General features: G+C 44.2%; 1 protein-coding gene across 2 annotated transcripts in view; it reads left to right on the forward strand.

Annotated features, from left to right (window-relative positions):
- ANO10 (anoctamin 10) overlaps positions 1–24355 on the forward strand; it is a 236878-nt gene that overhangs the window by 178521 nt on the left and 34002 nt on the right. The window lies entirely within an intron of this gene.

The raw sequence follows: 24355 nt of genomic DNA on the forward strand, positions 1-24355 counted from the left end.
TTCGTTGCTGCGCGCAGGCTTTCTCTAATTGCAGCGAGCGGGGCCTACTCTTCGTTGTGGTGCACGGGCTTCTCATTGCGGTGGCTTCTCTTGTTGTGGAGCACGGGTTCTAGGCGCGCATGCTTCAGTAGTTGTGGCACGTGGGCTCAGTAGTTGTGGCTCACGGGCTCTAGAGCACAGGCTTAGTAGTTGTGGCACATGGGCTTAGTTGCTCTGCAGCATGTGGGATCTTCCCGGACCAGGGCTCGAACCTGTGTGCCCTGCATTGGCAGGCGGATTCTTAACCACTGTGCCACCAGGGAAGTCCCTCAGTTTTGTTTTTTGTTTTTAATTTTTATTTCATATTGGAGTATAGTTGATTTACAATGTTGTTTGTTTCAGGTGTACAGCAAAGTGATTCAGTTATACACATATCTATTCTTTTCCAAATTCTTTTCCCATTTAGGTTATTACAGAATATCAAGTACAGTTCCCTGTGCTATACAGTAGGTCCTTGTTATCTGTTTTAAATACAGTAGTATGTATATATCAATCCCAAACTCCCAATTTATCCTTCACCACCCCTCCGACCCCCGCACCTTTCTCCTTTGGTAACCATCAGTTTATTTTCTAAGTCTGTGAGTCTGTTTCTGTTTTGTAAATAAGTTCATTTGTATCATTTTTTTTAGATTCTGCATGTAAGCGATATCATATGATATTTGTCTTTCTCTGTCTGACTTACTTCACTTACTATGATAATCTGCAGGTCCATACATGTTGCTGCAAATGGCATTATTAATTCTTTTAATTGCTGAGTGATATTCCATTGTATATATGGACCACATCTTCTTTATCCATTTGTCTTTCAGTGGACATTTTGGTTGTTTCCATGTTTTGGCTATTGTAAATAGTGCTGCTATGAACACAGGGGTGCGTGTATCTTTTTTTTTTTAATTAATTAATAATTAATTAATTTTTGGCTGCATTGGGTCTTTGTTGCTGTGCACGGGCTTCCTCTAGTTGCAGCGAGCGGGTGCTACTCTTCGTTGTGGTGCACAGGCTTCTCATTGCAGTGGCTTCTCTTGTTTCAGAGCACGGGCTCTAGGCACGCGGGCTCAGTAGTTGTGGCTCGCGGGCTCTAGAGCACAGGCTCAGTAGTGTGGCACACAGGCTTAGTTGCTCTGCAGCATGTGGGATCTTCCCGGACCAGGGCTTGAACCCGTGTCCCCTGCGTTGGCAGGCAGATTCTTAACCATTGTGCCACCAGGGAAGCCCCTGTTTATAGGCTTTTTGCTGATGGCCATTCTGACCGGTATGAGGTGATATCTCGTTGTAGTTTTGATTTGCATTTCTCTAGTAATTAGTGATGTTGAGCATCTTTTCATGTGTCTCTTGGCCATCTGTATGTCTTCTTTGGAGAAATGTCTATTTAGGTCTTTTGCCCATTTTTTGATTGGGTTGTTTGTCTTTTTAGAGAAGATTCCAGTTTAGGATGGCATAACAAAACCAAATTCTTAATAATATGAGCAACAAATAGGTTTAAAGAACTAAACTAAGCAAAACAAAAATGTTCAAGCAATGTTAAATGAAGACTAGAGCTGGCATTCAGCAAAAGAACCAGACAGAGATTTCCAAGAATCTCCCTGGGGCAGCTCCAGAGTTTCCAAGTCTACCTTCTACAGAAACATTAGGGGAGGAGAGGTGAGGAATTGGAATCCTGAATAATATCTCACAGAGCACGAGAGAGAACGGGAAAGTGTGGGCAGAAGCAGCAAAAAATGCCGTGGAGGTAGAATCCTCTTCCTGATGATTTCCACATTCTACCCAAAGGATCCCCCCCACCCCTGCCCCCAAAAGAAAGAGAGAATTTAAAAAGCCATGCTGGAGTTCACCATTTTGGTGATTTTCTACCTGTAACAGAATGAGAGTCGGGAGACAAAAGATCCCTAGATGCGTAGAGCTGGTCATCTGCAGTGATACATAGGAATTTAACGAATGAGAAGATCAATAAGGCAGAGTCATCTGAGGGGGACAAGCTCGGGTCCAGGACCTCTCTGACCCACGCAGTCCTGTATGCTTCCAAACCACCTTTTACAGGAATATTTCCTTTTTATATTTGGGGAATTGGGAGAAAAAATACCTTGAGGAGGACCCACTCAAGCCAACCTTCTGACAGAAGCCAGGGCTCAAGGGTGGTGCTCCAGATAGGGGAACCCCACATTGGGGCAGAACCTGACCCTGATTAGGTGGGGTGAGCCCAGCAGGACTACAGACTTGTGATCAGAGTACAGAGAAGCGGGAGAGCCCCGGGTCCCACCGCGTTTTGCTGGGCTGATGTGTGTCACAGTGGGTGAGAAAGAAGACTGAATTAGCTGCGTTTGCTAGCTGTAGGGCAAGTTTCACTTCGGGCCTCTGGGCTCACCAGGTGTGTTTGTCTCTTAGATGGAAACGCAGAGCATCATGCTCAGTAGTGAAACACCAGCAGCATTCACAACAGTGTCAGGAGACCCATTATCCACTACTGACGCTTTAGCATTGTTCTGGAGGCGTAATCACTGTAGTTATACAAGAGGAAAGAGATAAGTTCAAGGAACCCGGAAGAGGCAAAGTACCATTACTTGAAGATTTATAGATATGTGTCTAAAAATCACAAGATAAATTCTTATAACAATAGGAAAATTTGAAAAGAAGCAGGTTGTAAAGTTTGTCTAAAATCATTTGTTTCCTTTCAAAAAAATAGTAACCAGTTTGAGAATATTATTGAGAGAAAAGTCCCATTTACAGAAGAAACCAAAATAAAATCTGTAGGTGGTAATTTATGAAAACTATGTGGATAATCAATGTGAAGAATGTTTTTTAAACTCTACTGGGATCAAAAGATTCAATCTTGTGAAAATGTAATGCCAAGTCAAATACATAGAAATAAACATTTGAGAATAGCAAGGAAACTTCTGAAAAAGAAGAAAAATGAGGCCACTAGCTTTGCCATGTTAAAGTGTATTTTGAATAATTCAATCGTCATGGTAATTAAATCCATTTTGAATGAGGGGAGAAATGGACAGGTCAGTGGAATAGATCAGAGATTCCATAAATGGACCCAAATAAAAATGGGACTTTATGGTAAAAGTGATGTTTCATATCAGTGGGAAAAAAAGAAAGATTGTTTGTTACATGGTTTGATGATGACAAACAGTTGTTTGGGGAAATTATTATACTTTATTCTACCTCATTTCTTATGTACCTCTCTCCCCTCCACCCAACAAAGTTCAGATGGTTGAGAAATTTAAACGTAAAAAACTTAAACCATAAAAGGTCATTAAAAATCATGGGTACTTCTTCCAGTGGGAAATGCCTTTCTAATCAGGACACAAATCCCCGAATTTATAAAGGAAAATATTGATACAGTAAGATACAAGAAAATTTAAAACTTCTGTACCACAGAAAAAAAAGAAAATTGAAAAGATAAATTGGACGAACTGGGGAAATAACGTGCTCAGCTCTCACTTGGAGGAGAGGGCAGAGAGGTAGGATGGACAGGGAGGTTCCAAACAGTCTAACGTTCCTTAGACTCTGCGAGGAACACAGATCATTATGAGGGCCTCAGTGTTGAGATTCTCAGCTTAGATGAGTCTTCTTTCCTGAACATAACCGCCTGAGCACACCCGGGCGTCCTGCTGGTCCCTCCTGGCTGTCCATGGCCACACCTCATCGCCTCTCACACGCATCCTTCTTCCACATTGCAGAAGGAAGCCACATCTCTTGCCGTTTGGAACCCTACCATGTGCCTTGTCCCCAGAGTTACCCCACCCCAACCAAGTAACAGAACCTTTCAAAATGGAGGTGTCGGGCTAAGCTGCATTCGATAAAGGCACCCCAATCTCCTGCCCTCCATTCCCTTAAGAAATGCATTTCCAAAGTATAGCTAGAAATTTATGTTCAATGTTTATCAAAATGTGTACTCTGTTTATATAATTTTTATCATTTATGCACCAGTAATAATTGTAATGATCAGTCAGTCCAGAAGAAAATTTAAAATACTTATCGTGAGACTTCTGGTCATAGGGAATTTTAAAGGCTTCTTAAGTTTCAATTTATTGCAGCAAAGTATTAGAAAGAGATTGATGAAGACTTTCAAGCAAAAAACAAATTTATTAAGTTAAGATTCTTTGGGAGAGTGGAAAGAAAATATTACTTCAAAGAAGAAAAAGAAGGAAAACAAAATTTTTTACTATTCATTAAGAGCTATTGATGTATCTTTTGAATGGGTGATGGTGGATATCACGTCACTATAATGTTTAGCATTTCTTGGATATCTTTAAAAGAGTGACCTCATAGTTATTTTTAAGTGTCAGTATTTACAGTATGCTAGAAAATATATTTTTGCAACTATTTTACTTTATGATGAAAATTTAGATGTCAACTTAAAATTGTGTGGGAGGACATTTGGCATCCAAAAATGTTAAGGGTTATGTAAGCAAAAAAAATGTTTTTTAATGGAACAGCATTGTCTCTGGAAGAGTTTTTGGTAGATTCAGGTTTCTCCACTGATTACATTCTAGTGAGGTTTTATAGGTTGGGGCAGGCTGGCCATTGTACACACCTTCACTCCAGGTCAAGGCAAGATCTTGCTTCATGTTAGGAAAGCTTTCCTCTCCTCTCACTCAGGATTTCACCCTGCCATGTATTTGTCTTAAAAGCAAAGGGTCTTTCTCGATGGTTGGATATGACTAACATGTCTCTTGTTACTAAACACATTTACCTGAAAGTCCTACTTCAGAGCTGTCATGTTTGGCTTTGGAGGAGACTGGTGGATATTCGTGTTTACTATGGATGTGACTAAATAACCTCCCAAGTCATCTCAGCTCCTGGATTCCTGTGTCTTCAAGATACGCCCCCAACTCACCAGTAAACCAAAGTCCAAAGTCGACGACAAGTTTTGTTTATGCTCATCACTTCACTGGGAAATGAAACATTAACCAAAATTCTAGCTTATATTATTAAAAGAAAAAAAAATCTAAGTGGTTTAAGTCTGTTTGGGGTGTTTTCTCCTGAGGACATAGATGTGATCTCTGATTAACATCCCCTTCTAAGAAAACGTGATTTTAGTTGCCGATTTTGCTGTTAAGGTTCTGGTGGGACAGAGATGTCCAATAGCTGTCCATCAGTATATTTATCAAATGCCTCCATAGAAGGGTGGTTCTGGCTTGCGCTAATAGGTGACTAAATATTTGTGCACATGTAGCTCCAGTGTCTCGGAACCCATCAAGTAGGGCGGGAGGCCATGATGAGTACTTGTGGTTTCTTAGGGCCTTGACTGCAAACCAGGAAAAAGCTTTCCTCCCCCAACCTACCGCCACTGCTTGTTTTTGTTTAACATTACAATCTGAGAATAAAAGGTCCAGAGTAAAACCTGGGCAGAAGGTCTTCTTTTGCTCGCTCTCTCTCTCCTGCTGGCCCAGGGCTTTGCTGCACGGTTGACACTGCTGCCTGGGCCGCCCAAGTTCATGCTGCTGCCAGTCGGAGACAAAGATTTTCATCACATTTCCTCTTCAGTCTCACTGTGCAGAGGTCCTGAAAAGTCTGAAAGGTCCTAGGTATGGAAGGTCACCCGCTTTGTGCTTTCCAAAAACTCAAATTCACTGGCGTGTCTTCAGTTTACTTGCTCAACTAGTGTCATTTCTAGGATATAGAATTTTTTCTTTTCTTTTTCTTTTTTTTTTCTTTTAAACTCTGACATTTAACTATCTGCTTTGTAAACAAGTGGAGCCTCACCTCACTGGGCTATTCCCATGGACCAGAGGCAGAGAGAGCTTCTGCCATGTCTTCTGGTCAGTTGGTAGACTGTAATCAAAAATGGAGTTACGGAAAACATATTTAAGAATAAACCTCATTGATGCCTAGCCTGTCCCCAGACTCTTTCTCTGTTAAGTGACCAGAAGTTGACAACAAGCTTGTCAATAGAAATGACTACTCATGAATAATTACTGTATTATGTTTAATTTATATTGGAATTGCTACCTTTCAACTCAGTTTCCCATTTTATGGACAAAATGTGATTGGGAAATGTAAGTCATTTGGACAGTTCTTAAATCAAGCTGTGCATCTGAAAGTAGAACTTGCAAAAAATGCATGAGGCTGGGCACCGCACACCATGAAGACTGATCCCCTAAAGCTAAGGTGGAGCCCAGATACCTACATTTTAAAAAACCCCTCCTATTGCTCCACACCCCTTCCCTCAACCCCTACCTCCCAGCAGAGATGGATCCCAAGCGCGGGTCAGGTGAGCAACTTCTGGGCCAAGTCCTGCCACAGGGAATGAGCTGGGTAGTGTCTTTGCATCTCAGTGTTTGTTTTATAAAATGAAGGTCTGTGAGAAGGGCCAGAACTGTACATGTTTACCCAGCACCCAAGTGATTCCAGTGCAGGAGCCGTGGAGCCCACTTGGGGAAGTGCTCTGTGGTCCCGGCTATTCCTCCAGCTCACGGCGGGGAGGGGGCCGTGGTGGAGTGTGGGAACGAACATGGAGAGGAAGGGTACCCAGGGCAGTTATTTTTGCAGTGTCAGATGGGAAACTGTGGCATTTCTAAATATATAAGCAAATGAGATATACTTGAAGGTGAGAGGCGAAACTGGGGAAATAAATTGTTTGCTTTGCAAAGGGCATTTTCAAATGATTAGACTTCAGTTAGTGAGACATTTACAGAGAACTCTAGACAGTAAATATCATCCTAGTGATGCCCTTTTAGTTCTTTTTCAAATTGATGTATTCAACTCTCAGTAATTTTAAGATCCAGTAAAAATAGAAAGGAGTCTTATCCAGGTACCGTTTGCTCCCTGGATGGCCCAGAGCACAAGGCACAACATCCTCAGTTTACCGTCATGCCTCTGGGCAGCAGCCCTCTCGGGAGCCAAGCACCCACAGAATCCAGGGAGCTGGTCCAGATGGAGCCTTTTGAGAAAGAGAACAGCCTCAGAAGTCAGTTGCAGAAACAGATAAGGACTTTAAAGAAGACACCACATGTGAATTATGGCCCTCAAGGGCTTCCAATCAAATGTGAGACCCTGTGACCAGCAAGCCCATTGGGCCAGCCTACATTAGTAATGTCTTTGTTTTCTAGGGTAAGTATATATTCACAACCATTTCCAACATTTCCCAAGAGCTCTGAAGTTTTCTTTCCCTGCGTATTTGTGCTCTCAAGTTATGGTAGCTAGATATGCATTTTTAATGGAAAGTTAAGAGTTCCACAGCATAGAATGAGGATGCTGAAGTATTGACCTTTGAATATGTAATCACATGTTGGATCTGCCAACTTGTAGTTCGGAATGAAATCTTGAATCCAGATAAAGAATTGGCTTCCTGAGAAAGCCAGTGGCAGTCAGTGCCGGAGCCTCAGTCCTTGGGGAGGGGATGGTTCATTTCCCAGGGCCTCCAGTCAGCCCCCGCCTAGTAAGCTCAAAGTAAGGTAAACTGAAGTCCATAGTGTTTCCAGAGTTCAAGTGGCCCCTCTAAGCTGCTTCTCCCTCTCTCCTGTGTCGGGAGTTTGTCTCACAGCCCTGTGCAGCTTCAGGGCAAGTGGCTTGACCCTCCTGTTTCATAATCTCCCCAAACAGTCCTAGCACACATGGGCCAGAGTGAGGCTGCAGTGGACACAGCGTAAGACACACAGTGTGAAACAGGGCAGCGGCGGGGAGATGAGTTTGGTGATGGAGGAGGAGGACCACCTCAGGCTTGAGTGCCCTGCCTCACTGGGCAAACCAGGAGGGAATTCTGGGATAAATGGTACCATAAAACCAGATGGGATGGCAACTCAGAGTTGCACCTTTGCAGCAGTCCTACCTGTTTTCATGACCCGAACACAGCCGGGCAAGTAGTATGATGACAGGGTGGTAACAGATGGCACGCAGTGGGAGGGCACGTGAGCCAGGCACCGTTCTAAGCCTTCCGCGTAGGCTGTGACTCCTAACAACAATTCTCAGAGGTGGGGGTCTGTAGCCATTTATTTGCACTTGATTTTTCACACAGTAGATTTCTCTCCAATTCATAAATGAATAACTGTCTTCAAAATGATAAATGCACTAACAAATACTGGCTCCTGTGCACCTCCTTAGTCCCTTCTACTGTCACTTCTTTTTTTTTTTTTTTTAACATCTTTATTGGAGTATAATTGCTTTACAGCGTTGTGTTAGTTTCTGCTGTATAACAAAGTGAATCAGCTATATGTATACATATATCCCCATATCCCCTCCCTCTTGCGTCTCCCTCCCTATCCCACCCCTCTAGGTGGTCACAAAGCACCGAGCAGATCTCCCTGTGCGATGCAGCTGCTTCCCACTAGCTATCTATTTTACATTTGGTGGTGTATATATGTCAATGCCACTCTCTTATGTCGTCCCAGCTTACCCTTCCCCCTCCCCGTCTGCTGTCACTTCTCCCTTACTTTTGGGTCTAGCAGGATTGCACTGCTCATGGATCCCGAAGCACCCCTGCTGTAGCCTAACCCTGACCACCCAGACACCTCTCGTCCACCGTCAGTGGCACAGACCCTCCCTCCTCGGGAGAGCCGCCCTCTGCTGTGTGACAGAGGGTCCTGGTGCCCATTTCTGTGTATCCGCCCCCTCTGCCCCTTGCCAGGTGATGCTTTCCTCACCCCTGCATCTCCTCACCCAGCACAGGGCCTGATGCCCAGTAGACTCTGACTAAATCTCCACCTTAATCAAACTGAGTTTTGTTGACTCATACATAGTTCAGAAGCTAATATATTAAGTAAATGACAAATGATGTCCTTGGACAAAAAAAGAGGAATCTTAAAATAGGTACTCGGGCAAAAATGGAAACAGTTAGGTCATATTCCTTTCTGGGATCACTAGGGAAGAGAATACCTTCTGAGGAATTACATGTGAGCATTTTAGAAGGACTCTATACCTAGCCTTGAGGAAGCACGAATCCTATTTTTTTTTAAAAAAGACTGTGATTGACATCAGTAAAAAGGGTGGCTCCCAAAAGACCATAAAATAACCCCAAATCAAGCCAGATAGAATTCTAAAGTAGTTTGTACTTTGCACAGATTCAGACTCTGGAACAATCCTGTCCTTACCACTGTTGGTTAGGGTTTTTTTTGTTTGCACTAGAGAAAAAATGGTTTAAGGTTCATGGAGGCATCCAGACGTTAAGTAAGATGCTTCACTAAAGGCTAGAAAGCCTCTGATCATTTTTGTCTCCCTAGTAACAAATCTATATAAATTGCACTTATCTCATTCCCCTGGCCTTCTAGGCAAAATTTAAAATCTGTATATTTAATTATTCCCCCAGATGTAAGAGACATGGCCAAATTAGAACCAGATTCATTTTCACTTGTGGAAATTCCTGAAAAGGACATGAAACAGAATAAAATGTAGCATTTTCCTAGTCACCATAGGAGTAGATGAGAAACAGTGTGGGCAGAAGGGGCCTGGGAGCAGAGATTATTCCACAGAGAAGGGCCTCAGGTTCACTGTATGGTGGAAGGGACGCCCTGTGCTTTGGACCATGTATACATATGTCATTAAAATATGTCTGTATTTGTAAAGAAAAAAATTCACCCTATAATAAATTATTCCAGAGATTTCAGAATGCTTAAGACTATATGTTTAAGAAGAAAAGAAGGATACAGTCTGGTAAGTTATTAAAAGTTCTAAGAGTTCCAATCTCAGATTCTGTGCTAGATTAGTAATTACATTGCCTTGAGGGCTGATGTGTGTGAGAGCAGGTCTTCCTTCTCCAGGTAAGTGCGTGAGCTGTTAGTTATGCATCTATTTACTTTTTTTATATGTATACCAAATGTTCTGAGATATTGAAAGACTATATTTTTGGCCTCATCAAGATCAAAGATATTTGTCTGTGACTACCAGACTAGAAGCATCTTAGAGACAGGATTATGCCAGACACAGAATTCATATTTGTTGAATGAATGAACTTGTCGAATGAATGAGTCAGTAATTAGATGATGGGTCACAGCCCCATCCCTTTGTGCCTTTTTCTGTTATTAAATTCTAGTCCTTTGGCTTTGAAGTTGTCCTCTGTGTGTTAGATTTGAGATTGAGGAAGCCATCATTGAGTACTTATCATGTGGCTTTTTAAAAAATTACTTTCATTTTTAGTTACTAGTAAATTGTTAAAATGGAAAACCTCTTTTTAAGTATAATAAATAATATTCATTTCCGTGGACTTCCAATGCTACAGAACCTCAAGGATATGATTAAATATTATTGTATCATGTAATGAATGTAAACCTAAGAGATTGGGCTGAAAATATAGTAATTGATAGACTAGGAAATTTAGCCTTTAAAGTAAATCCCTAAGAACAGCACATATAGTGACTTGCTTCTTTCTCCTAAGAACAGAATGCAGAAAGCAAGAAATGTTTGGATTTAAGAACTTTTTGAAATAGTGTTTTCCATTGATAATGGCTCTAAGAACATAAGTAGTAAATTCTACTGAATTCATAATAAGTCAAAATTAAAATACAGATATTAAAATTCAGCAACAGATACTGAATACATGCTATGATCAAAGCACAAAAATAGGAAGTATCAGAAATTCCTGTCATTCATATAATTGTCAAATGGTAGAGTTGAAAAGCTTTACAGAAAAGATCCTGTCCCAAACGCTGATTGTACAGACTAAGGAAAGGGTCATTAACTGTGGTTGTTGGCTTCCAACATGGTCCCCAATGATCCCTGCCTCCTAGTGTTTATACCCTGTGGAGTCCCATCCCACCTTCTATCTTCGTTGGTCTGTGTAATCAATAGAATACTGCAGAAGTGTTGGCATGTCTCTTCTGAGGCTAGGTCATAAGAAAAACACTGTGGCTTCTGCCTTCTTCTCCCTCTTGGATCACTTGTTCTTGGGAAGTTAGCTGCCATGTTGTGAGGACACTCAGTGTTAGAGGAGGTCATCCAGAGGTCATGACTGCTGGTCGGCCCCAGAGATGGACGTAGGCAAGCAAGGCCCCTTACCCCCTCCCCTGTCCTTGGGGTGTACGTTCTGCCCACCATTCCCACACTAGAAGCTCTTTCAAGGACGTAGCCCTGAGGGAGTGATTTCTTGTTGAGACTGTCTTGTGCATGTGACTGAACCCAGTTAAGGCCGCTATATAAACTTCTAAGGTTCTGGTGGGCTGGTGCAGAGATCTACTTGTCTTATGGTCGCCCGAGACAAGTCTTTTATATAAGTTCCTTTGTTTACTAAAACTGCCCCCTACCAGTCTGGAGTCTCTTTCTTCAGTTTCTCCTTGCCCTTCACTTGAGGGTGCGTTTCGAATTTCACCTGAGGGACTCCTGAGATTGCAAACCAACACTCAAGCCACCAGTGGAGAGGCCCACATGACTAGGAACATGAGCAACCACCAACAGCCACGTGAATGAACCATCTTGGAAGCAGATTCTCTAATCCAGGGGTTGGCAGACTTTTTCTGTAAAGAGTCAGATAGTAAATATTTTAGGCATGTAGGCCATAGAGTCTCTTTTGCAACTACTCAGGCCTGCTATTGTAGTGCAAAAGCAGCCATGGACAATATGTAAATGAAAGGGAGAGGCTGTGTTCCAATAAAACTTTATTTACAAAAACAGGCAGTGGGCCAGATTTGGCCTATGGACTGTACCTTGTCACCCCCTCCTGTAGCCTCAGTCAAGCCGTCAGATGACTGCAGTCCCTGCCTGTGTTCTGACTACAGCTTCGTGAGAGGCCTTGAGCCAGAGCCACCCAGCTGCTTCCAAATTCCTGAGAATAAATACTGTTTTAAGCCACTAAATTTTGGAGTAATTTGTTACACAGTAGTAGATAACTAATGCAATAACAGGTAACTAACCCAGTAAAGAAGGTTGACTGACAGATGAGCCAACTTTGTGAGTTGCTAATTGTTGAAGCTAGGTGGTGGGTAGATGCATGGAGTTTCATTATATTATTCTCTCTACTTTTGTGTAGTAAAAGGTTAAAGGGGAAAAAAAAAACAGAAAAAGAAAAGCTGTTAGGTAATTATCTAAAATCAGAGCAGCAATAAATCCCGAAGCCCGTGCTGCACACGCAGGTCTCTGGCTCTGAACCCTGTGTTCTCTTGGCCCCTCTTCCTGCGTTAAGAGCAACCAGCAAAGCTTTAGCTGTTTGCCTGTATTTTTCCATCAGTTGTTTACTGCCCTAGTACCTCCACCTTAATATCCAAGATAGTTCTTTGGATTTTGTTACCATGGCTGTTGTTGAGCCATCTTTGAGACTTTTACACTTTTATACTTCTTTATCCCTCTTTCCACTGTAGACTGTAAAACCAGCCATTACTTAGAGAGGGAGCCTTGTTCAAAGATCTACAGAGTCCAGCCTCGGTGTGGCCTGGGATATAATAATACTTACATTTTACCTTCTTATTGAGCTTGGCTGTCAGCGGAGCACTAGCAAATCCATTCTCGTAATGAATCCTAACACAGCCTGGGAGGGTAGGCCTGGCAGGTTTCACTCTAGCATTTTATAGATGAGGAATCGGAGACTCAGCAAGTTTAAATGATCAGACGAATAACATTCAGCTGGGTGCAGAATCTGGCGGCTAGTTCGGTGTTCTTTCTTCCTGCCTGTCCTGCCTCTCCCGTGCGTAAGGAGAAACAGGTAGAATTTGACTTCAAATAAAATCAAATCACTGTGTGAAAGTGCATCGCACAGTGCTTGGCACATAGTAGGCTCTCAAACAGTGAGTTTACCTTCCCTTTAAAATCCCTTTGAAATTGGAAATCACCCTGACAGGGTTTTAATTGGCAGTATAAATAACTTAATGTGTTAGCCACAGGAAATAGATATTTGAAATAACTTGTCTTTTGATTTATTGCATTGATCCCCAAAGTGGTTCATGTGTTGGATTCAGAGAATGGGTCTGGATTATTCTGTTCCTGCAGTTCCCTAGGATAACCATGAAATAAGATTTAGTGTTGGATTTCGAACATCTCATGCTTTCTGTACATTTAACCAGATGTCCTTGGTGATGACATTTACAAATGAGATAAAATTTTGTGAACAGGCGAAGAAAGTGGTAGGAGAGCAGAGAGCAGAATACCAGACCTGATAAAATGCAACTGAATGACATCGTCTTCTCTTTCCTGTTTCTTTTCAAAAATCTTTTTTATGTTGTGTTTTCCTATCCTAAACACGTGGTTGGGAGGGAATGAATTGTTCCCCCATAAACTTTTGAGTTTTAATTTTCTTCCTTCCCCCTCCTCCCTCCCTCTCTCCCTCCTTCCTCCTCTTCCTCCCTTCCTACCCTCTTTCTTTCTTTCTTTCTTTCTTTCTCCCTTTCTTTCTTTCCTTCTTTCTTTCTCCCTTTCTTTCTTTCCTTCTTTCTTTTTTTCTTTCTTTCTTCTCTCCCTCCCTCCCTCCCTTCCTTCCTTCCTTCCTTTTCTTTCTTTCAACAGTCCTTTCAGATAGTCTACAAGCACTTGCTATCTGCCAGGTAACTTTGTTATCAGGGCTATAACTTTAAATTCTTCATTCCCCCTCCCGCCCCCCCACCTCCAATTTGCAAAAAAAAAATCTTTTATTCGTTATTTGGAAAATAAATGGATCTTAAGTTTCTCTCCAGGTCTTCATTCAAGTTGCTTAAAGCAATGTCCACATGGATAGATTTGCAGGCTCTTTTGTTTGAATTGTCTTGGAAAAAAAATGATAGGCATATTTTTAATTTGCAAGTCTGGTTTTAGTCACAGGCACTAGAGAAAATGAGCTGCCAGATGTCTGGGAAGCACAACTCCAACCCCGTCTACTTTTCTACATGTGATAAATATTGTTTTGGTTAGAGACAGAATAAATCCAGGTTGCTTTTTTTGACTTCTTGGACTAATGGGTTCACCTTTTTTTAAGGTATGTTGTAGAAAACCATTTGCAGAAACATCAATCTAGGTTATTTAAACTTTATTCAGGATAGCTGTGAACAAATCAGTTCTGAGAAAATGATGTATGATTAAACAGTTACAATCAGAGCAATGCACTAAGGAATTGTCATTTTTATTCACAGTATGTACCAAAACACTGGCCTTAAATGAAGCATTTAGGACCTCTGAGGACATAAAATGTGCCAGGAGCAGGACGGGTGGTTTGCATGCCTTGGGTGTTAAGAGAACGGCTTTTGGAATCAGGTATACATGTCTCAGGAATCCCAGCTTTACCATTACTGAGTAACCCTGGGCAAGTTACCAAACCTCTCTGGGCCTCAGTTTGATCCTCTGTAAAATGGGCATAATGACAGGAACAAGCACATGGGGTGAGCAAGTAGAGGGAGGCCCAGGCCAGCACCTCTAAGTCTGTGGCTTTTCTACCATTTTCCACCATAGAGCAAATAGGTATAAATAACAGAATTCTTAATTGAGTGCAACGCAGAACTTCTTGACCATTAGGAAATAAAATCCTCCTTTTTAAAATTCTATCCGTGGAGATCTTGCATAAGAGAAGTAACTACCTCCTTTGGAGATATCCCTGCTTTCTGGCAATGAGCAGTCTCAGATCCCTCCCAGCCTTCTGATTCCTTAAAAATAGTTGCTATCCAGCTATATTTTAACCCCAAGCAGGTCATATTGAAATGCTAATCAACCAAAACAAATTTGGATTTCGAGTGAATTCTGGAAATGAAGAGTGCTGGCAGGTTACCGGACGGTGGCCTTCCTTCAGAAATTACAGTGGGGCTCTCCTTGGATGGTTCTTCTTGGGCTCACGCTTGAAAGGATAAGTCTTTGCTCTTCCCGTGGCAGAATTCACTGAGTAGTAGATGTGAAATAAATTAGAGCCTAGAGTTTGTAACAGGAATAATGATATTAGTTCAACATGATAGAAGTTGATAGAGCTCCAGGTATAGCATTCTGTAGAATCTTTGCGTGCATGTCAGTCTCTATTTTCCTTTCTTTTGCCTCCTCCTCTCCCACTCCCCATCTTCATCTCTTCTTTTTTCTTTCTTCTTTCTGTTTTCCAAGAAAGGAAAAGGGCGTAGTGCACAGAGTAGCCATTCTTTGAATTTGATGTTGTCCAAATACCCTCGTTTTAACCTTCGTTCTTTGTCCTTGTGTTACTGTTTGCATCCTCATTTTTTGGCTTCATTTCCTTTTAGCAAATTATCCTGCTTTTCCTTCCATTTATCTTCTCAGGTGCTCATGCATCCCTTTTTATTCTGCTGGCTCTATCTTCCAACCTTCAGAGCACTTGGTCTCACACCCTTTCCTGGGATGGCCACAGGCCCGGAGGTCTGTGCTCTCAGCCGGCCTTCCCGCTGGGGAAACTCTCTGTTGAGGATCACGTCCCTCACAAAGCCTGGCCTCTCTGAATGGTGGGGGGCGTGGGGTTGGGGGGCTTCAGAGCCCTTCCATCTCAGCCGCCAGTGGCCCACGCTGGCCAGCTGTGCTTGGTGAAGCCCTCCCAGTGCCCCCGATCCCCGCGGGGGCCAGGGGGACATACAGGCTACTTTCCTGGTAAGAGCAGGTGAGTTGAAAATGGATCTGATTCAGACCCTGCGGTCAGGGATGCAGCCCTACAGCCAGTTTAACTCACTGTTCTCTGAAGAAAATGGTCTGCCTCTGTCAATGATCATAAACGAATTCACTTTTAAATGTTGCCACATTAGATGGCAAACAAGGAGCTTGTCTTTAATTGAACTGGAACCTACAAGTACATGCATTCTACGGGGGGAGAAAACTCTCTGTCCATCCTACCCTGTGACCTCTTTTATAGACAGACATAGGCACAGAAAAGTAGAAAGTAGGATGAACGGGAAACAAAAAGTGGAGCATTTGAGAGCTCTACCAGAAGTTGCCTCCTGCCGTGTCTGGACTGTTGTAATCCCAAGTACAGGCCTTTTTTGTGACTCTGGCATAGTAAAGATTTTGTTTGAGATCATAGTGCACATAATTTTCATTGTTCAAACAAGGCAGGGAATAAAGACAATTGTTTGCCTTGTGTATGGTTTCTTTCATTTGATCAAAAGAGAGTACTCTCACTGTGGCTGAGAAGTGATGCCAGAAGGCCTCGCCATAGACACAAGCGGCTGATTGAGAAGGGCTGAGTGCCCTCCAGAGCTGGAACCGTGGGCTCCGTAGGGCTGGCTGCTAAGTGGGCTGGTGCCTGGGCCACTGACTGTCCTCAGCCGCCATTAGCAGTCACGCCTGAAACGGCAGAAACCACCAGGAGTCTGGGCTGCCATCTCTCGTGGCCTCCTTTCCACATTCTCTTAAAACTCCCTGCTCCAGCATTTCTGATGTGCCAGGTTACCCGCAACTCCTTCGGCTCCCTCGGATTCCTGTTCAAGCCATGTGTTCTTGGTTAGAGGATGGATACGCGGTAACGAATTAGTATTGCTGTGTGAGGGCAGAGTGGGTTTGATTTTCATTCACGTTTGCTTGTGTGACCTGGTTGCTTTTCCATCCCTGGCTTCAGGAATCTTATTTAAGCCGTCAGTCATCAGCTTGTGACAGCCCAGATAGCCCTGTTATTTGGACTTGTCAGTTTAAAATACATGCACATGGGAATTCCCTGACGGTCCAGTGGTTAGGACTCTGCGCTCTCACTGCCGAGGGCACGGGTTCAGTCCCTGGTCGGGGAACTAAGATCCCACAGGCTGCTCAGTGCGGCCAAAAAAAAGAGCTCCACTCTTGCCAACCCCCTGGGCTTCTCACTTAATCTGCCTTGATCGGGGCACCTATTTGCATTCGGACACTCAAAGTAATTAGTCCTCAGCTAGAAGACTGTTGCCAGAATCAGTATGATCTGCTTTTGAAGGACTGTCAATAAAATGGGGAGGCAAGTTTCTCATACAGGAAAATTACTGGACAAAAAGGTAGTATGGCCCCAGAGTGGCCTGTGCGACCCTTTGATTCTTAATGTAGCATCCAGTAAATCCTGGATTAACGTCTTAGTCACACTGCATTTATGCCTTTCTGGCTTTCCAGAACCAGCTCCCTTCCAGCATGACTACATGCAAGTGTAATAGCAAATCAAAACACTTATTGCCTAAGGCTATAGACGTGATGGTTGAGGTAATAATTGGTTTTCAGTGCACACTGAAAAAGAAGTGTACACATACCGGCAATTTGCTGAAGAACCTTGTCATGCTGATGTTACGGAACGTTTTTTACAGGGAAACCAGTAAGGAAGGTGTTAGCTTCTGTTCACCATATCAGAGAAGAGTTATTCTTCAGACCCCTTGGAATCATATTCTCCACCTGGAAACAGTCACAGAAAACATCTTTTTCACAAATATAGCCCTGTTGTACTCAAAGTACATTTTCTCATGCAACTAAACGCAGTGGGCTGGCATAGACTTTTCTGCATGTTCAGTATTGGATGAGGCTAATAGGATGGCGTGGGCTTGGTAACGTTCCCATCTTGCTAGTTATATAAACGGGGCCCTCATTGAAAAGGCACAGTGTGTTTTCTTATGGTTTTGAAGAGCACATCAAAAATAGTTTACTATGCTGCAGGCTTGGAATGTCTTTTTTTTTTTTTAAGAGAATATAAATGCAGAAGGGCTCAGAATATTGCAGTCACAGAAGGTTCCATTACAATCTAGGTGATGAAATTCAAGTAGTATTGCCCTGCAGAATCAGATATGGGGCCAGCAAGAAAATGTTAATGTTTTTAAATACATTTTAAAATGACAGTGATAGGATATATTTAAAATTACCTAGAGGAAAAATCTTTTTGCAATAACTTCTTAGTAAAATACAGTTGAAAATCAAAACTTGAACAACATTCTTTTTGCTTTACCTTTTTCTCAGCGTATGTTAAATATGGAAGATTTTGTGAGGCAGGGAAAGGTTAGATAATCTCACAGAATGTAATACGTTTGATTGTTCATTTTCCAAAGCAGATAGTGTGGTAGTATCCTAACTTCTCATCTAACACAAATGAAGGACTCAAATCACTCTCTTTCTCCTTCCAGTTTTCTTCTTAAAGGATGGGTCTTCATGAGTAATAATGCTGTAATGCTGAAAAAAGAAAGAATAATATTCAAATGTAATGTAAAAAGTTGTAAAAAGTCAACCCCCCCTTAAAGACACTTAGCTTTGATAGTGCTTTTCCAGTCCAGTATTTTGTTAACATGACATTTACCCCGAGTGTGAGATGTGAATTAGGTGGGTTAGTTGGTTTTTATCTGACTCGTGGTTTAGTAATGTCACATGTGTATGGTTTTTTGTTTGTTTGTAATTGTTTTTTTATTGTATATTAAAATTAGTAAAATCCATTCCAGCTCCCTGCAGTAATTAATTAAAAGTAACATGAACTACATTTTATATCTGGGGAAACAGGATTCTGAAAGATAGATGCCCAGGTACAGAGAAAGTAAGAAGAGTCCTTCCTTTTTTCCTGATGGCCACAGCCCCAGAGTCCTTCATGTCCAGCCCTCTTCCATGGATGCTGGATATTTGGGGAGTAGTGGTGGTGACGTGTGTGTTTAAATCAGCGTCACCAGATACTGTTGAATACTTCATAGTTACGGTAACTTGAAAGCAAGAAAAGGCTGGTGTTGGGGAGATACTGTAACCAGTCAGGAAATATCTAGAGCTACAGAACTCATTTTTTTTTTATAGATTTATTTATTTATTTACTTACTTACTTACTTACTTACTTACTTATTTATTTATGGCTGCGTTGGGTCTTCATTGCTGCCCACGGGCTTTCTCTAGCTGCAGCGAGCGGGGGCTGCCCTTCGCTGCGGTGCGTGGGCTTCTCATTGTGGTGGCCTCTCTTGTTGCGGAGCACGGGCTCTAGGCGCGCAGGCCTCAATAGTTGTGGCGCGTGGGCTCAGTAGTTGTGGCTCGGGGGCTCTAGAGCGCAGGCTGAGTAGTTGTGGTGCACGGGCTTAGTTGCTCCGCGGCATGTGGGATCTTCCCGGACCAGGGATCGAACCCGTGTCCCCTGCATTGGCAGGCGGATTCTTAACCACTGCGCCATCAGGGAAGCCCTAGAGCTACAGAACTCTTACCCTGTGATCTTGTATCTAGAATCCGCAGCCAGAAAGTAAAAGTGAAGAGCTGGCAGGAGGGCGACCTAGTCCTGCCCCCAGGGTAGGGTGCCCAGGTGGGTCTGTTCAGGGAGTGAGGCCAGGGAGCACAGTGGTTTGAGTCACTCACCCAGCAGACACTCTGTGCATCTTTGCGCCTTAAGCAGGGCTGTGAGTCAAACACGGGGCGGTGTGAGAGGAGCAGATATGGACATGATACACAGTTGCTGAAATTGGGAGAGCTGGTTGTAATTCTTCACTTGCCAGACCCTTAAATTATACCTTTGAAATCCTCAAAGGAGCAAGCACTTAGATTGAAAATCAAACCGTTTTCAAAATCACAGTGTACATTGCTGGTTTCCCTTTTGTCTCTCTTTTCATTTAGTGCTTTAAAAAATACAGAAATGACCATTCTAAGGATTATAATAACATAAGCCAAACCGCTAAGATATACTTAATAAATAAACTATGTTTATAAGTCAGTGTTTAGAAGAACTAAGATGATTCTTTTACATCCTTGGGGAACTCTCTCTGACCAAGAACCGCTCATTACGGTAACAAGCAGTGTTTGGGGGTTTCCTTTACTAGCGTTAGGAACTCAGATCCCTAACTTGTGATTTTAAACGGTGTCTGGACTTCGCCGGTATTTTTTTTAGTGAGACTTTCTTTTTAACAGGACTATGGCAGGGAGCACATTAACGGGCTGCGCCCTCCCCCCGGGGGGCTCCCCTGCCCTCTGGCTGCTCTCCACCGCCCTCTCTCCTCTCTCCCATCCAGTTCCCCCTTTGCTGCCTCAGCTCCCCTCCCAAATGCCAGTGTAACTCTGCGTTACGCTTCTGCCCAGAATCCTTCAGCATCTCCACATCCCTCAAGAGAACCCTGGCCCCTCGCCACGGCTGTGTTTCAGCCTGATCTCCCTGCTCCAGCCCCTCTGTCCAGCCTCACAGAGCTGCACTCTGATCCCAGCACAGCCCTGTGCTTCTGCCTTCGCACGTTCTCTCTACTCTGCTGGTTCCCTGCGTCCCCTCGTCTTCCTGGCACTATCTCCTCCTATTTGAAGACTCATGGGTCACCACCACGGAAGGCTGTCCTTCGTGGGCACGGGTCCCGCCCCCTTGTGCTCTCTGGTTTACGTACCTGTGTCCTGAATTGGCCACAACCAGAGTGTGGCTCATCTGTGTTTGTACCCAGCTTGTCGAGGGCGTGCCTTACAGACCGACCTGGTGATCCCGTGTCTGCGTTGTCTGTTCCCAAAGAAGGTGATGCCATTATCTCAGTGAAAGCTCCTGAGGGACAGGCCCTGTCCCTGGGAGTCAGAGAAGAGTGGGGTTGGGAGAGAAACATTTTATTTGGAGTTAGAACCCCTGCAGAGTCAGTTTGGCACGCTCCTTGGGTCAAGTGACCTTTACCAGCCTTCTAGGAGTTTAGGATGCTGAGGCCTGGATTCTGGCCTGAGCTCTGGGTGGAGAAGCCGTGCAAGCTTGGGCGAGTCTCCCAACTGTGGCTTCTGTGTCCCCGTCACTAAACTGATGGCTGGACCAGGCGATCCCTCAGGCGCCCCCGTTGCTACCGAGCACATCCTCTCTTGGAGACTCGGCTTGCACACGGTGGGGTGGGGCGACCCACCAGGCTTCTCCCTTAGGTGTTCAAACGATAGTCACGCGGTCAACTGCACCGTTGTCCAGAAATGCCTGTGTTCCCATAGATGGGGAGGGAATTGGGATGTTGTACATGGAATTTAGTGTTTACTTCGTCTTTTTTGCTCTTTGGGTAACGAGGGATATAAAGCAGCAGTTTGCTTTTGGGAGAGACGTCCAGCACCCCTGTCGTTAGAGTGCATTCTGCATACTTTAACTGTCATGAATTGGGTGTCACGTTATTTGTCACGGAAGCCCTTCAATGTCGTTAATAACTGGTGTTCCTATCAGCCATGATATGTGTGTGAGCCACAGTTCTGCAAGTACCAGTACCTTATCAGCATAACAATATGATGATTGTTTCAAACTTCGCAATAAACAGGTAGCGATGGCTCCTTTTTTACCTTAAAGATTTCAGTATTGCGGCATTTAAAAACTGGCCTCTAAAAATGCGGTCACGATAGTGTTAACTAAATATCCCCCTGATTTGTAAATGAGTGGAATGTGGTAAGTGGACGCATTTGCATGTCATGTGCCTTTGGTGTTTCCATCTTGTTTCCGGGGGTGCGAGCTCTCCCTCAGCGAGGCCCAAGTGCAGCCTGCTCTCCACGTGGCAGACGTGTCCCCACGGGAGCAGGAGCCCTACGTCATCCTGCTCCCGGCCCATCTCCGTCTAGAGGTCCATTTAGAAGGTGCCGGAAGGCGGCACTGAGAGGTTGCCATGGCAGGTGGGGTTACTTCTGCGCCCCGAGGGCTGCGTTTCTCCAGCTGTGCCTGGTGCGGTGTCATCACAGTAACGGTGTGCGGTTAGCCTGCTCCATTGTCATGATTTCTTTTCTTTCTCCTTTTCCACAGTACACTTTCAAGAATGGTTAAAATTATTTCACCTTAGCTACGGTGCCACTTGAACTAAATTAGAGGAAAATTGTTCTTCTCTTCAGACCCAAAGAAGTAGGTAATTACCTTTGACAAAATAGCTGATGAAAGTATAGCAATATCAGGTAAATTAGCTATGATAAGTATACGTTTTAGGTTCTTTGAGGAAAACCTGCAGGTAAAAAAGTGTTAAGGAGTAGTTTGTCAGTCTCTGATAAATTAACAGAAAGCTTTGAATCTTGATAAAGTCGTAACACAGCGGGGTCACAGAAGGGCAGTGGGACTTCCTGGGTGAAGGTGGCCAGTATCACATCATATGTGCCTCCTCCCTGTAAACTGCTTCAGGAACCCACGGGCCCTTCTTCTAATTAAGCTACAGGACCCTGTTTACCCCAGGATTCCTCCAGGTGGGATTGCTTGGAACTCTAGTGTTTAGAGGTCACCAAAGGGTAGAGGTTCTTAAAAGTTAAAGCCACCAAAATCCTGCAAAACCGAGAAGAGTTTGCCAGAAGAGCCAGGCAACACGCAGGAGTTTTAATTTGCCTAAGATTGAAAGCATGTCAGGTCAATTTGCAGATGAAAATTATGGCCCACATTTGAGACATTTTCTAAATCTTCCTTTACTTAAAACCATAAAATGTTTGGAGACAATTTCGGCTTGACTGTTTCATGTATTCAGTGCATCGAGAATGCGGCATAAATAGCTTCTACCTTGGGTACTATGTTTTCTATTGTTCTGTGACCATGAACACAAACTTAGTGGCTTAAAACAATACACCTTTGTCATCTTACAGTTTCTCTGGGTCAGGTCAGGACACAGCTTCACTGGGTCCCCTACTCAGGGTCTCACCAGCCTGCAGCCAAGATGGCGGCCAGGGCTTTGGGCTCATCAGAGGCCCAAGTGGAGAGAGATCTGGTTCAAGTTTTCTAAGGTTCACAGAATTTATCTTCTGTGGCAGTAGGACTGTGAGGTCTCTGTCTTGCTGGCTGTCTGCTGGGGGCTGCTCTTGGCTCCTGGAGGCCACCTTCCTTCATAGCCCTCCCCATAGGCCTCTCACAACTTGGCAGGTACTGCTTCAAAGTTGGCAAAGAAGACTCTCTGTGCTTGGAGCCTCTGACCTCATGGGCAGCCTAAGCCCTCTGTTATCAGGTAGACTGCCTGTCTCCGCTTCACTTAGTTGTTCTTCTGGGGTTTTATCTTGTTCCTTCATCTGGAACGTATTCCTCTGCCCTCTCATTTTGTCTGTCTTTCTGTGTTTGTGGTCTCCATTCTGCAGGCCGCAGGATTGTAGTTCCTCTTGCTTCTGGTGTCTGGCCCCATCTCGTTGTGGCTTCTTCTTTGTCTTTGGATGTAGAATATCTTTTTTGGTAGGTTCCAGTCTTTTTTGTCAATGGTTGTTCAGCAGTTAGTTGTGATTTTGGTGTTTTCATGAGAGGAAGTGAGCTCAAGTCCTTCTACTTCACCATCTGGTCTCCAACCTGGCGCCCCGGCCTGGTCTCCCTCACTGGGGGCAGCACCAGCCCATCGGCCATGGGCCTCCACAAGGTGCACTCAAGAGGGTCTGCAGGGCCTGCTCCCAGTGCCAAGGTCACGGTCTCGCAGAGGCACCCATCCTTGGATCCCTAAGCTCTCTTTGAAAGGGGTCTCAGCTTGTTAAGTCCAGCCCACTCAGGATAATCTCTTTTTTGGTTAACTTGAAATCAGCTGATGAGGAATGTTATTCACATCTACACAATCCCTTCACCTTTGTCATGTGATGTAACTATCATGGGAGTGACGTCACATCACCTTTGTCATAGTGTGTTGATTAAAAGCAAGTCCCAGCTTCCACTCACACTCAGGGGTGGGGATTGTCCAAGGCGTGGATACCAGGAGATGGGAGTCACTATGTGGTGGGGGACCTAGTGTATACCCCAGGGTGTGCACACCATAGACACTCAGTGAATGTTTATTGAATTGAAAGATTCTATTATAAGCCATTTATTTGGGATGCAGAACACATGTTCTAATAAGAAGAAAGTGGTCATTTGTAGTTTATAGGTGAGCTGACCAAGCCTATTTAAAACAAAGTGTGGCTAGCCTAAAATATTACAACGCGATTTACCTTGGGTTTGGAGTAAGACCGCGGGATGTGCAGCATGGGAGAGGTGCTTCTGAGGCTCAGGGACCTCCTGCCCGTCGGCGCCTCGCCACGCCCACTGCAGTCCTGTTGGGTGATAGGTCACATCTGCTTCCCCTTTGCCACAAACCTGGAGCAGCCCAGCCTCTTGTGCTGCCGTAAGCATCTTCCTGTTGCACCCTCGCCACCCCGGCCCAGCCCAAGTCCCCTCTGTGCCCAGGTGACCTTCCTCCTGCTCCCCCAGTCGAAGCCATTCCCCTCAGTAAGGCTCACCTCACCAGGTGTTAGACTGAGCGGGACTAGCCTGAAAGCATCAGGTGTGGAGGAAGGCTAGCCTCCGTGGCTCCTCGCTGACAGCTGATGCTGGGTGTTGCTGTTTCCCTCAAAAATGTAAAGTGTCAGTGGCGCGGCTGGGAGCTGCGTGCGGTGCCCTGGGTGCCCCGTGCACAGCTGAGAGCTGTGGCTCCACCCCGGCGGGACCCGCCCCCCCACTACCCACTGCTGAGCACTCGCTGTTTGCAGGGGTGAATGGTTGGGCTGGGGCGGCGAGTGGAGGAAGAAATATGCCAACCAAGGACTTGAACACTGAGCAGAATGGATTAGAGGCTTCGCAGACTCTCCCTCCGGAGAGGACAGAGGAGGCATGTTTAATCCTGGGTTGGTGTGGAAAGTGGCCGTTTGCCTTAAGACAAAACAAGCGTCAGCCCTGGCAGGATGCTTCCTGAAAAAATGTCCTTCTCATTTGCCT

Source organism: Balaenoptera musculus, chromosome 11, assembly GCF_009873245.2.
Source record: "Balaenoptera musculus isolate JJ_BM4_2016_0621 chromosome 11, mBalMus1.pri.v3, whole genome shotgun sequence".
Taxonomy (NCBI): Eukaryota; Metazoa; Chordata; class Mammalia; order Artiodactyla; family Balaenopteridae; genus Balaenoptera; species Balaenoptera musculus.